Below are 13209 nucleotides of genomic sequence, written 5' to 3'. Positions count from 1 at the left end.
TTCAAAACTAAATGATATCCTTCATCAAATATCTTAAATTTAACGTGTAATGTACTTTTCTTAAACTTTTGTGTGCATGATCATTGAGGTAAAATCACAATACCCAACAGCTGGAATGAAATTTAATATGTATCTTCTTTATGTTATACTATAATAACAAATTGTACTTTTGTAATAATTAAAAAAATCCATTCAACTTTATTTTAATTATTTTAATAAAGGATTCAACGACTAATACATATCTTTTTTTTTTTTTTTTTCATTTGCGCATATGTTCTTTTTTATGCTTAACTCTAATAGCATAAACATATCTATTAATAAATTTTGCTCTGATTCATACCAATTAATAAATTATGTGCGGGTTAATATCTAGTTTTTATTAACATAAAAATAAAAAGAAACAAAAATAAAAACATTAAAAGAAAGTATATGCATTAAGTTGACTACACTTGAATTTAAATCTATAGTTTTATACCATAATGAATCTAAAGATAAAGGCTTAATTGTAGTTTTGATCTCCCTATTTTAGCTAAATCGCGAAAGTAGTCCCCCATTTTATTTCTCCACAGTTTTGATCCCTCAAACATAATTTTGGTCTAAAACTTGGTGAAATTTCATTTTTTTTTTTGTATTTATTTAAGTCACACCATGCCTCATGATCTCATTTGCAACAATTGTACCTAAAATCTATTATCCTAAATGGTGTAGTACGTCTTTAAAAATGAAATTTCATCAAGTTTTGGACCAAAATTCAGTTTGGGGGACCAAAACTGAGGAGAAACAAAATGGGGGGACTGCTTTCGCAGTTCAACTAAAATAGTGGAACCAAAACTGCAATTAAGCCAAAGATAAATAAATAAACTTCACCTAATAGGTCCACCACACAAAAGGCACTTATGAGATCTATCTAACCACTTTATAATGCAATGATCGTGAAAGGGATGAGAACAAGGCAACATAACTACTTTTGACCCAATCAACAACTCCATAAGACATATAGAGTATAACTAGGTTTGTCATCGCTAATCTGATTGATGAAACCTTGTGGCTGAAGGTGATGAAAATAGAAAACAGAAACTTGAATGGCAAAAAAATGAGAGATATTGTAAGATGCTTGAAGCTAGAAAGAAGAAGAGAATTAGTGGTGATTAGAGTAATTTTGAATCAGAGAAAAAATGATATTGTCTTTTTGCTTTCCAACAGTGCTTGCACCAATTGACAATATATAACAATAATGTTTTGCATTTATTTATTTATATTTTGTAGAATCTATTTCTTTAATTAACTGTTATTTTTTGTTGCCTTAAATTTCTCTCACTAATCTCTCATCACGTATTCCCATTCTCTTGATTATTTTTATTTGATTTCATTAATTGGTATTTTTAATTGATTTGTTTTTAAAAATTGATTTGATTGATTAATTGGTAGTTGACATTTGTTTTTTTATTGTGGCGTTGAGAAAATAAAGCGAAGAGTTTATTTATGAAGGCTTAAAGAATATAATTAAAGATATATATAGTAGGGTACAATTCTTTGTTGTTTGTTTAGAAAATATCTTAAACTTCGCAACATTACTAATTAGGAAATGATGTTGCTTAATTGTTCCAGAATTAAGGTGGAATTCTAATTCCTTTTAAAATTCTCATTTTGTAATTTTAATTGATTTGACTTTTATAATTAATTTGACCGATTAATTGTTTTTTGACATTTGTATTTGTAGTATTGTGACGTCAAGGAAATAAAGCAAAACTATATTTATGAGGGTTTAGAGAATATAATTGAAGATAAACATAGAAGGGTATAATTGTTTTATATGTTTCTTTGGTTCTCAAGGTGACACACCGATGTTTATTTGATTATAAAAAGTAGGGATATCAACTCAACCGGTATATGCGGGGTATCCATTGGACCCGTCGTGATTTGGATGGAGAAAATCCATTTTAATAGGATGTGGGTGCAAATTTTTTCAGATATTAAAACTCGAAGGTGGACATGGATTTGTGGCCACTGATATCTACCTTACACCCAAACTCGTTCCACTAGTAATATTATTGTTATTTTTAAATTTTATATACATGTATATATTCAATATATTTAATAAATTTTTTAATATTAAAAATTATAACCACCTCTTTAATTATAGAAAATATGATTTTAATACTTTTTTAATTTTATTATTGTATAATAATTATTATTTTGCTATATTATTATAATAAATATAAATATAAATTTATTATTTTATATATATGAATAAGTGCAGATACAGATGGAAAAATACAAATTCCACCATGGACGCAGATGGAGACTTATATTTCACACTCGATAATATTTTTATAGTATTGTTTGAGAATGAGGAATTCTAATTCTCTTATATGATTCTCATTTTGTGAACTTAATTGATTTCGTTGTACTCTGTTTTAGCTTCTTTAATATTGTATTACATTAAAATGCCATGAAAATCTATATTCCTACTTTTATAAATCTAAGTCATTTGAAGAAGGTTTTGTTTTTTACATTTATATGTTTTTAACTCATTACCTTGCAATTAATTGTAGGCAAAGCTAACAATGAGAAGAGATTGTTTAAGAACTTGTTCCATTAAATATAGGCAGACACCAAAAGAGTATATCTCTTAATTCATTTTCACACAACAACCCTTGCGATTTTTATATATTTTTACTTTTTAATTTTTATATCTTTTATTAAATTATTTTAATGTAGAGATATTACGGTACAAATGCAACCTTATGTTGATATCAAAATGTAGTCTCATAAGGGATGCTTTAGCCAATTATATATGGAGATATGTGTTATGTAATTTAATTTTTTTTTATATTTTAATATCGAAAACTATGTCATACGCCAAAAAAAAAATGGATATTATGTCAAATTCACTCCAGTGATGTTAGTATTTTTAAATTAAAGTTAACTATTTTTATATAAGATCAGCACTAGGTTAATTGGCCCATAAATTTTAAAAAATAGATAAATTCTCAAAATTAAGATCACACCAAACATGATTATAAATTAATGAAACACTGCAACCAAAAATTATTTAGAATTACAATAAATATCAATGGGATTGAGTTTAGTAAAAATGGTTAAACTTCTACGATGAATTAGAATTTTGTTGAGAGAAGTACACATATTTAATGTTTTTCATATCTCAAATATAATTATCTCTAATAGAGAGAATTTATGTAAAATAAAAAAAAGAATCAAAATAAATATTAGGGTAAATTTTAAAATAACTCATTTATAACAAATAAAGAACCATATACTAATTATAATTTATAATACAAACATACAAACAAATGTGCTTTTAGATTAATTAGTTAAAAGTGTACCCTTCAACAGTTCATTAACTAATTAACTAAAAGATAAATATATATTTGATTATTAATGTGTTTCCTGAATAACTTAAGAAAACATTCTGAATTATTTAATGGTTAATATAACAGTTACGAAAGGGAGATCATGAATGGTAAATGTTAGTAATCAATATTTGCGGAAAATGCCACTTCATCTCTACTATAGCTAGATTCTTGATCAGTTTGTCGTTGTCTTCTCAATCGCAAATATTCAATATGTCTCTCGCCGCTTTAGTTCATTAAAAACTGTTCAAGGATTTTGGTATTGTATAATACACTAGGGTAGGGTAGGTGATGGAGAATGGGGTTATGTGATGGAGGATGAGGTTATGTTTAGGGGTGTTCATGGTGCAAAAACTGTATTGAATTGGACCACATTAGTGGTAATTTGGCTCAGTTTTTGAAAATCATCTTTGAATCAGTTCAATGCAATTCAGTTTATCAATATAATTCAATTAACCATATATTTTACACCCTCTTAGTTATGTGATGTAGTTTTTTTCTTATGTGATAGTAGTTTTTTATGTGATGTAGTTTGTTTAAATAAATGTCTCTCTCAATTAATAAGTTATTATATATTTATACTAACCTTTTTTTTTAAATAAAGAAAATTTATGTAATTATCATTAAAAAAGAACACATTACAAAAAATTATGTAAACAAAAATCTAACTTTTGTTTGATGTGGGATGCAGATTAGCTATAATGCTTTTGTATATTAAATATTTAATTCTTTTATTTTGACTAAACATATTTACTTTTTAAATCACTTAACATAAAGACTATATTTTTTTTTTATTTTTTTTATTTTGTCTTAATCATTAGTAGGTCATCTTTTCATTATATTTTTTGCTTCAAACTTTATATTGAACATGGTTTTCAATTCTTAATTTTTTTATCATAACTTCTTGCTACAGATAAACTAAGGTACTAGAAAGATTTGAATTTCTGTATTTTATCTGTTAACAGATGTCAATGTATGTTTTACTCGTGTTTGGCATGGAATACATAATAATTTATTTAAAAATAAAATTAATATCACCTTAAATTAAAAAAAAATCGAAACAGAAACATTTTACAATTAAATCATTTATTATAGAATAGAAAGTATTATTTTCATCACTCATACAGGAGTCGTCGTTCTAGTGTGACATAAAAGAAAACTTGAGGTGTATATTAAGATTAATATATTGTTAAAAAGGATTAAGATAAGATATCTAAATATGAAAATATAGAGAAGTGTCACTCACCTATTTATATATAACATTTTAACACTAGCATCTCAATTTAAAAATGGTTTTTCATTCTATTGTGCTGCACCATTTTTTATGCTGCCATTCATATTAAAACTTACTAATATTACATCCATCTTTAAATATAAGAAATTTAAAACTTACTAATCACGGAAACTTAAAAAAAAAATAGAAAACATCAATTTAATTTTTTAGAAAAATGAAACCAATATTTTTTAAAAAAAGGGACTAAGCACAAGATGTGTCTAGAAGATACAAATAGTCCAAAGTTTATCCACAAAACAAAAATAAGAATCAAGCCAAACACCACAAAAGGCATTAAAACATCTAAATGGGAAGACAAGGGAAATGTTATTGACACCAAAGAGAAAAATCATAATGGAAATCTGAGAGTGAAGAAAACTGTGAGGTTCAACATACAGGAAATGTTAAAAACTACATTTCACTCTTTTAAAATCATCTATTTTGCAAATGTTTGTGTGATGATTTTGATGTGTTGAGGTTTAGTAAATGGGGGTTAATTGTGATGGACGAGTTTTTAATTTTATGTGTTTTCCCTAAATCCTTTCTTGTGTGTTTTATGTTTTTGATCAATTTTTGCCTCTGGTATATTTTCTGCTTTTGATCAGTTTTAGCCATTGATTCTCTTTTTCTTCTTCTATCTATGATTCTTTTCTTCTTCTGCAACTCTTCCAAGTTCTTTTGATCATACTACCTCTAATCCACGTATCCTATGATCATGCTGCCTTTGATTCATGTATCCTCTACCTTTGATTTTGATCATTGTTCAACTGCCTCTGCTCTAATCATTATTCACGACCTCTAACTCTGATCAATGTTCATCTGTCTTTGACTCTTATCATTGTTCATCTTCCTCTGGTTCATGCATCTCAGATCATACAACCTCTAGTCCATGTAGCTGTTGATCCTGTTGCCTCTGATTCAAAATTGTCATGACTTTGTGCCTTTGATTCGAGAACACCGTTGATTGTATTACCTCGAGTTAGAATAAGTTCTCATGATTAATGAAAGCTATAGATGTATGCTCAGATTTAGAATTGGAATGTTGATGAAGTTAATAACATTTATTCAATTGGTGATTGAGATATGCATTGCATGCATGATGCAAAAATACGTTGCATTTCATAAATAAAATAATGACATGCATATTCCGGTGAGACATTTCAGCTTTGTTTTAGGCCAGATACAATAGATAAAGGTAAAACAATTGAGACACCAATTGGAGTCATGGTTAGGCCACCTTTGCGAAAGACCCCAATTACTGGGGTTACCCACATTTGTGTAATTGAAGGAGTTTTTCCTTAAAAAAGGAAATGAAAATTTCAAGCTTTTCTTTATAAAAGGCAAATAAGTTTTAAAGCTTCTCTATATTAAGAAAAGAAAGAGAATATAGAGTTTCCCATGCTTAAAGTAAAAGAAAATGTTTTAAATGTTAGGTCTGTAGATAATGAGAAGCATTGAATATTCATGTCAAGCTTTCATTATTTTCTTAAGAAAAATTAGTTCAAACTGCCCTCCTCAGTTTTATAGAACTCACTGAGATTATTATCTCTCCCTTATTTTCATGTATTATTGCAGAGGGAAGGAAGTAAGGCTTGAGTCAAAGCCAGAGGACAACATTTAGTAGTTATATTTTGTTTAGAACGTAATATGAGATGTAATTTTAGTCCTTCAAAGGATGATTGTAAATTATAAATTTGTAGTTACAATTTATTTTGTTGGTTGTACCTTGTAGGATTTTAATATGACTTGTTCTATTTTGTCAAAATTTATGAATTAATTACCATATTCTAGACGCATAGTATGAGTTTTACAATTTGTTATCACAGTCGGTCTAACCAATTGTTATCAAAATGAGAGATATTGTAAGATGTTTGAAGCTAGAAAGAAGAAGAAGAGAATTAGTGCTGATTAGAGTAATTTTAAATCAGAAAAAAAATATTTTTCCAAATATATACAAGTGAACTTTTAAGTTATTGCTTTTGCTTTCCAAAATTGCTTGCACCAATTGACAATATATAACAATAATATAACAATATATAACAAACGTCAATCTCACGAAAATAAAATTTGAAAACATCTCCTCGTGGTTGTGGCAATTAATAAGACAATAATCACTGCACAAATTGCTCATGGTTCTTGAGGTCATAACATACTCATCATTGCATGATAATTTAAAAATAAATTAAGATCACAACATATAATACTAATTACCTCCCAAAAAAATCGTATACACTAAACTAAATATCAAATCAGTTTGTTTAGTTACTTAATATCCTATACTTTTTTTTGAAAGGACATAATATCTTACACTATATACAAAACTTGTTCAATATACTCGTCTGTTTTGAAATGAAATGAATTGTAGTATACACTTATTATTTTTCAGAAAATAATACTATAAGGTGTTCAAACCCATTAAATGATCTGCATATATATAAATGATGATAGTCTTGAAACTTATGCTAAAATGAATTGCAGTTTACATTTATTTTCAGGTACATGCTTATTTAGTTTAGAAGTACACATCTTTTTTATGTTATACTATAATAACAAATTGTACTTTTGTAATAATTAAAAATATCGATTCAACTTTATTTTAGTTATTTTAAAAAAGGATTCAACAACTAATATATTCTATTTTCTTTTTTCTTTTTTCATTTGCACATATGTTCTTTTTTATGCTTAACTCTAATAGCATAATCATATCTATTAGTAAATTTTGCTCTCAAATTTGATTCATACCAATTAATAAATTATGTGCGCATTCATATCTAGTTTTTATTAACATAATAAAAATAAATTAAAACTAAAACATTAAAAGAAAGTATATACATTAAGTTGACTACACTTGAATTTAAATATATAGTTTTAAACCATAAAAAATCTAAAGATAAATAAAGAAACTTCATCTAATAGGTCTACCACACAAAAGGCACTTGTTTGTGAGATCTATCTAACCACTTTATAATACAATGATGGTGATAGGGATGAGAACAACGCAGCATAACTATTTTTAGAGCATATAGAATATGACTAGTCTGTCATTCCTTATTCAATTTTTATTCTTTGAAGATTCTAATAAACCTTGTGGCTAATAGTGATGAAAATAGAATACATAAATCAAAATGACAAAAACATGAGAAAGAGATAGATTGTAAGATGCATTTGAAGTTAGAAAGAAGAAGATCAAAGAGAATTAGTGCTGAGTAATTTTGAATCAGAGAGAGAAAGTGTCTAATCAGAGAGAGAAAATTTAGGTTATTTGTCTTATTTGCTTTCTAACGGATATTGCACCAACTGAGAATATCTAAAGATAATTTTTGCATTTATTTATTTATATTTTGTAGAATCTATTTTTTTAATTAACTATTATTTTTTGTTGCCTTAAATTTCTCTGACTAATCTCTCATTACGTATTCCCACTCTCTTGATTTTTTTAATTGATTTCATTAATTGGTATTTTTAAATGATTTGTTTTTAAAAATTGATCTCATTGATTAATTGGTAGTTGACATTTGTTATTTTTATTGTGACGTTATGAAAATAAAGCAAAGAGTTTATTTATGAGGGCTTAAAACATATAATTACAGATATATATAGTAGGGTACAATTGTTTCTTGTTTGTTTAAAAAGTATCTTAAACTTCACGACATTACTAATTAGGAAATCATGTTGCTTTATTGATTCTCATTTTGTGAGCTTAATTTGTTCTGTTTAACTTTCTTTCTATCATATATCGATCGTTTCTATTAATACTATTTTCCTACTTTTGATTAATCAAGTCGTGTCACTACAAGAAAAGTTGTCATTATCTATAGAAAATTTTGACTTTACCCACGAACATTTCGTAGGTAACGTAAAGTTATCTACGAACTACCCACGAACACGAGTTCGTAGATAATTGGCTCGTAGGAATTTTTTAACGACGAAAAAGCCTTGAATAATGTATACTTACTACATTTTCGTGGATAAACTTGATCACGACTTCTCCGTGGGTAATGTTACCGATGATAGTTCTGTGGGTAATGTCAAGTCTGAAAGAAAGCAATTATCCACGGGAATGGCATGAATAAACCTTACCGATGGCATTTCCGTGGGTAACATCAAAATAGAAAATTAAACATTTTAAATAAAACTAAACCACATCATAACTCAAACAAATTAACTCTTCATGCATTATTCCTCTACCTTTATTGAAAGTGTATCTTTCATTTTTCCCTCATTGTTCTACTTCTCAAATCATTCATATAGAGTTCATATTCAATATAGAGTTATACATTCATATATACATATAGAGTTATACATTCATATATACAATACCATTCTTGTAAGTATCAAATAAGAGTTCAGTGGCATTGAGACATTGACAATTTTTGGGTTAATTTCTTACAGCAACCCTTTTAAACTAAACAAGAGTTCAATGGTATTGAGACATTGAAAATTTGACATGTATATATTTTGTGACTGTTCAACTAAAGACTGACTCGTATATAGTTAATTGATCAAAAAGTGTGTGTATGTGTGAAACGTTTCAAGCATACTCTAATTAAAAGACCAATAACTGTAATTTCATCAAATCAATGTAATTTTCCCTAAAAAGTTCACCATGAAAATTAGACTGAAAACCAACAATCATATTGAGGAAACTAACTACATATAACAAGCCTTAACCTAACAAAGAATAAATGAAATTAGTGATTATTATGCATAAAAGACTATAACTTAAGGTCGCCCGATGAGGTTTTGTATACAATACTTTAACACAAATTCACAATTATGTAAAAACTGTTACCATAATTTAAGTTGTTTGATGACTAGGCAGAAGAGTTCTTCTTCATGCATATGCACGACATGCTGCCAAACCAACAAATGTCGTTGCGGTCCCAACTGTAAATTCAACATAGAAAGCTATTTTAATGGTCAACACCTTTTTTTTGTCAATTAACAATCAACACTCGAACAACAGAAAAATGAATATTTAGCAAACTTGTAGTGTGTGCATCTTGTGTCAAGTTTTGGTAAGAAAAGTTCAGAGAAACACCTGAAGCAAAAATAAGAGAGTTTTGCAGAAGCTGATGGTATTATTTTCTTTTCTTCCAAAATTCAGTTTCTGAGATGCTCAAATGAGAGTGTTCTGCAGCCCAAACAATTTTATTATACACTTACTTGAATCGCCTAATTTCATACTTACGTGAGTAGGTCCCTTTATTCCTAACTTCTGAGTAACCTATACAAAAAATAAATAGATGATAACATTCTGAACCGACATGTTTAGCTATGAAATTGTGCACAACTTATTCAATAATATGATAACACTGGGATGAAAATGTAATACCTTGACTGAATCTTGGACTGCCCTTGGATATGGAGTTAGATCATCCTTAGCAGCAAGGAACTCTCTAACCAGTAAGATCACCTTGCCCAACAACCTTCTTAAGAAAATCTCTGAATTTCTTCCACGAATATTGATCTCAACTGGAAAACAAGGAGAAAAGATAAAAAAAAAACCAAGATACAGAAGCAAAAAGCCAAAATTAAACAAAAAATGCAACTAAGAGTTGAACTAGATTAGCTCAATTGAGAAAAATTAATTACATGCAAGGCGTCAATAGAATGGGCGTGGAGTAGAGCCCATAAGAATCTGGTAAAGTAATACTAATACCAGTAATAGGAATCACATTTTTCAGTTATAATTATAAGTAACAAAATAACATGAATTTGACTTTGAGAGGATAGCCTCGCCGAAAAACAAGTATGAATTGATGATTCCTTGATTTCTTTGATCCTTCTTTAAATATAGCATGAATATTGCCAATAACATTAGCATGAAACTGATCACATCGAATTTTAATGAAAAGGATGATCTCAACATTCATTTTAATCATACCACCATACTTATTCATAAATTCTAACAATCTTGAAATTCTAACAGTATTAAACATACCAACATGTCAAAAGGAGCCATTATCGGTCTACCACTCTTATCATTCTAAGACGCAATAGTAGAAAGTGCAGAACCAATGGCTGGAGGACTGAAATTTGGGAACTTCTGCTTAATAAGCGCAGCAAGACTTGCAATATGTGGTGCATCCATACTTGTGCCAGGCATCACTGCAAAATTCTCTCCTGATGGCAATGCAAATAAATCATTTACATTTCATATTATAAACATACAAAAAAAAATGTGATTTAACAAAATCATAGTGGCACACACAAAAGTCGGTGTAAATTGAAATTTTAGATTAACACTCATATCAGCTCTAAAATAGAACATAAAAAACAGAACAAATCGCAAATCGAAAACCTCATTCAACAAATCGCGAATTAATGACACTTAACAAGCAAGATTACCAAAATAAATATTGAAATAGTAAACTGAAATGATTTGGAAAGAGAATAGAATTTACTTGCTATTGCAAATCGTGAAGTAAAACGAGGGATATGAATTTAGGGTTGTTCGAAATTGAATTCAGGGTTTTGGGGAATTAGGGTTCGTTGAAGATAGTAGAGAGAAAAGGGTTTGAGAAAGGATTAAGAGATATACCAACGGTTTGGATGCAACGAAAGGGACGTGTAGGATTCCACGTGGCAGAGCAATTATCGATTGAAACGCGTCGTAGCAAGAACGACACAGTGAAATAGCGAACAAGGCAACACAATGAGAGAGCTCGAGTGACGACCACGATGTGAAAGACGGTGGCAATGTGAGAGAGTGCTCGAGAGACAACGACGATGGGAGACAACAGGGCGAGAGAGCTTGAGAATTTGGATTTGAAATTTTAGGGTTCAAATGGAGAGACCAAATGTTAAAGGGGATAATTTGAAGGAGGGTGAGGTTTTAGTATCAGTATAGTATTATTAACAGGTATCTTCCTTTTTTTTTCTCTAAACAAGGTCATATAAAAAAAATGACAAAAATAGTTTTTTAAATTAATTAATAAAAACTAAATATATTTTCTAATTTTTCTGTAAATTTTATCTACGAAAAAATTGTGGTAAACAAAATACGAAAAATAATTTACAAAAAATCATGTTATTTTAACTTTACCTACGGACTGACCGTGGAAAATAATTTTAAAAAATTTAATTTAATTTATAACATATTTACTTACGGCTTTTCCGTAGATAAAATATAATTTATTCACGGACTCAAATCCGTGGATAACTTTCTATAGGTATATCAATGTTTTCTTGTAGTGTGTGAACATTATTTCTTATTGATTTCATTAATTGGTAAATTTAATTGATTTGGCCGAATAATTGTTTTTTGACATTTGTGTTGTAGTATTGTGACGTGAAAAGTAATAAAGCAAAACTATATTTAGGAGGGGTTGAGAATATAATTGAAGATAAACATAAAAGGGTATAATTGTTTTTAATGTTTATTTGGTTCTCAAAGTGACACTGATGTTTATTTGATTTTAAAAAGTAGGGATATCAACACAACATGTACATGTGGGTATCCATTCGATTCGCCATGATTTGAGTGGAGATAATCTGTTTTAATTGAATGCGGGTGTGAATTTTTTCCGATATTAAAACTCGAGGGCGGAGATGGGTTTACGGCCGTTGATATCTACCTCGCAATAAAAAAAATATGATTTTAATACTTTTTTAATATTGTATTACATTATAATGCCATGAAATGTCTATTCCTACTTTTTATTAATCTAAGTGTTGGTTGGGCTCACTCACCAAGTGGAACCCACTAGTTTTATTAGTATTAGTATTATTATTAGTATTATTATTATTGAAATAAAAGAAAGAAAAAAAATGTATTATTGGGCTAGGCCCACGTGAAGGAAATAAAAGGGATTTAGAAATCCTAAGAAGAAGAATGAAAAAAGAGAACGACTGCCAAAGAAGAAAAATAAGGGTTTGGTTCCGGTGGTGGTAACAGCTGTGTAGCAAACTTGTTCCATTTGATCTACAAATTTAGTATGTTATTTCTACCACTGAGTTTGTTACTTTAATATATAGTTTGAGTAGTTTTTTCTTCTCCGAGAGTTACTTTGGCATACCCACTTTAGTGGAATGTTGTTATAAGGTTGTTATTGTTGATTGATGTTCCCTATTGTTATTAGGAAGACTCTAGTGTACCCATTAATTATTATAGTGGAAGTTTTTACTGGACTAGGTCCCGTGATTTTTATTCTCTCAATTTGAGGGAAGTTTTCCACGTTAAAAATTGTGTTTGTCTCATATTTAATTTTCTGCCAATTATTTTTGGTCTGTGGAATTGTATTTTCTGTTTGGCCATTTATTTGCACAAGTGGGAAAAAAATATTCCGCATTATTGAGATAGTTATCGCTAATTATCTTTGTTTTTCCCAACAAAGTGGTATCAGAGTTCGGTTGATTTGATTTGTGCATTTAAATGGATGAGGAAATTAAAGGTCCGAATATGATTAAACTCAACTCTTCTAATTACACACTTTGGAAGAATTTCATGGAAGACATGCTATACAGTAAAGATTTGTATGATCCTATTAAGGGTAACATTGCTAAGCCCGTAGACAAATTTCACGTTGTCTGGAAGAAGATGAATAGAAAGGTAGTGGC

General features: G+C 28.8%; 1 long non-coding RNA gene across 1 annotated transcript; it reads right to left on the bottom strand.

Annotated features, from left to right (window-relative positions):
• Positions 1-9098: 9098 nt before the first annotated feature.
• LOC113784267 (uncharacterized) lies at positions 9099-11470 on the bottom strand. The gene is made up of 5 exons (XR_003470292.2): positions 11192-11470; positions 10592-10773; positions 9983-10122; positions 9689-9874; positions 9099-9534 (listed from the first exon to the last, which is right to left on the bottom strand). It is a non-coding gene; the product is annotated as an uncharacterized lncRNA (long non-coding RNA).
• Positions 11471-13209: the final 1739 nt, after the last annotated feature.

This window comes from Cicer arietinum, chromosome 5 (genome assembly GCF_000331145.2).
Source record: "Cicer arietinum cultivar CDC Frontier isolate Library 1 chromosome 5, Cicar.CDCFrontier_v2.0, whole genome shotgun sequence".
NCBI classification, from domain to species: Eukaryota; Viridiplantae; Streptophyta; class Magnoliopsida; order Fabales; family Fabaceae; genus Cicer; species Cicer arietinum.
Note: the sequence above shows the minus strand (reverse complement) of the source record. Positions and strands in the feature narration are given on the sequence as shown.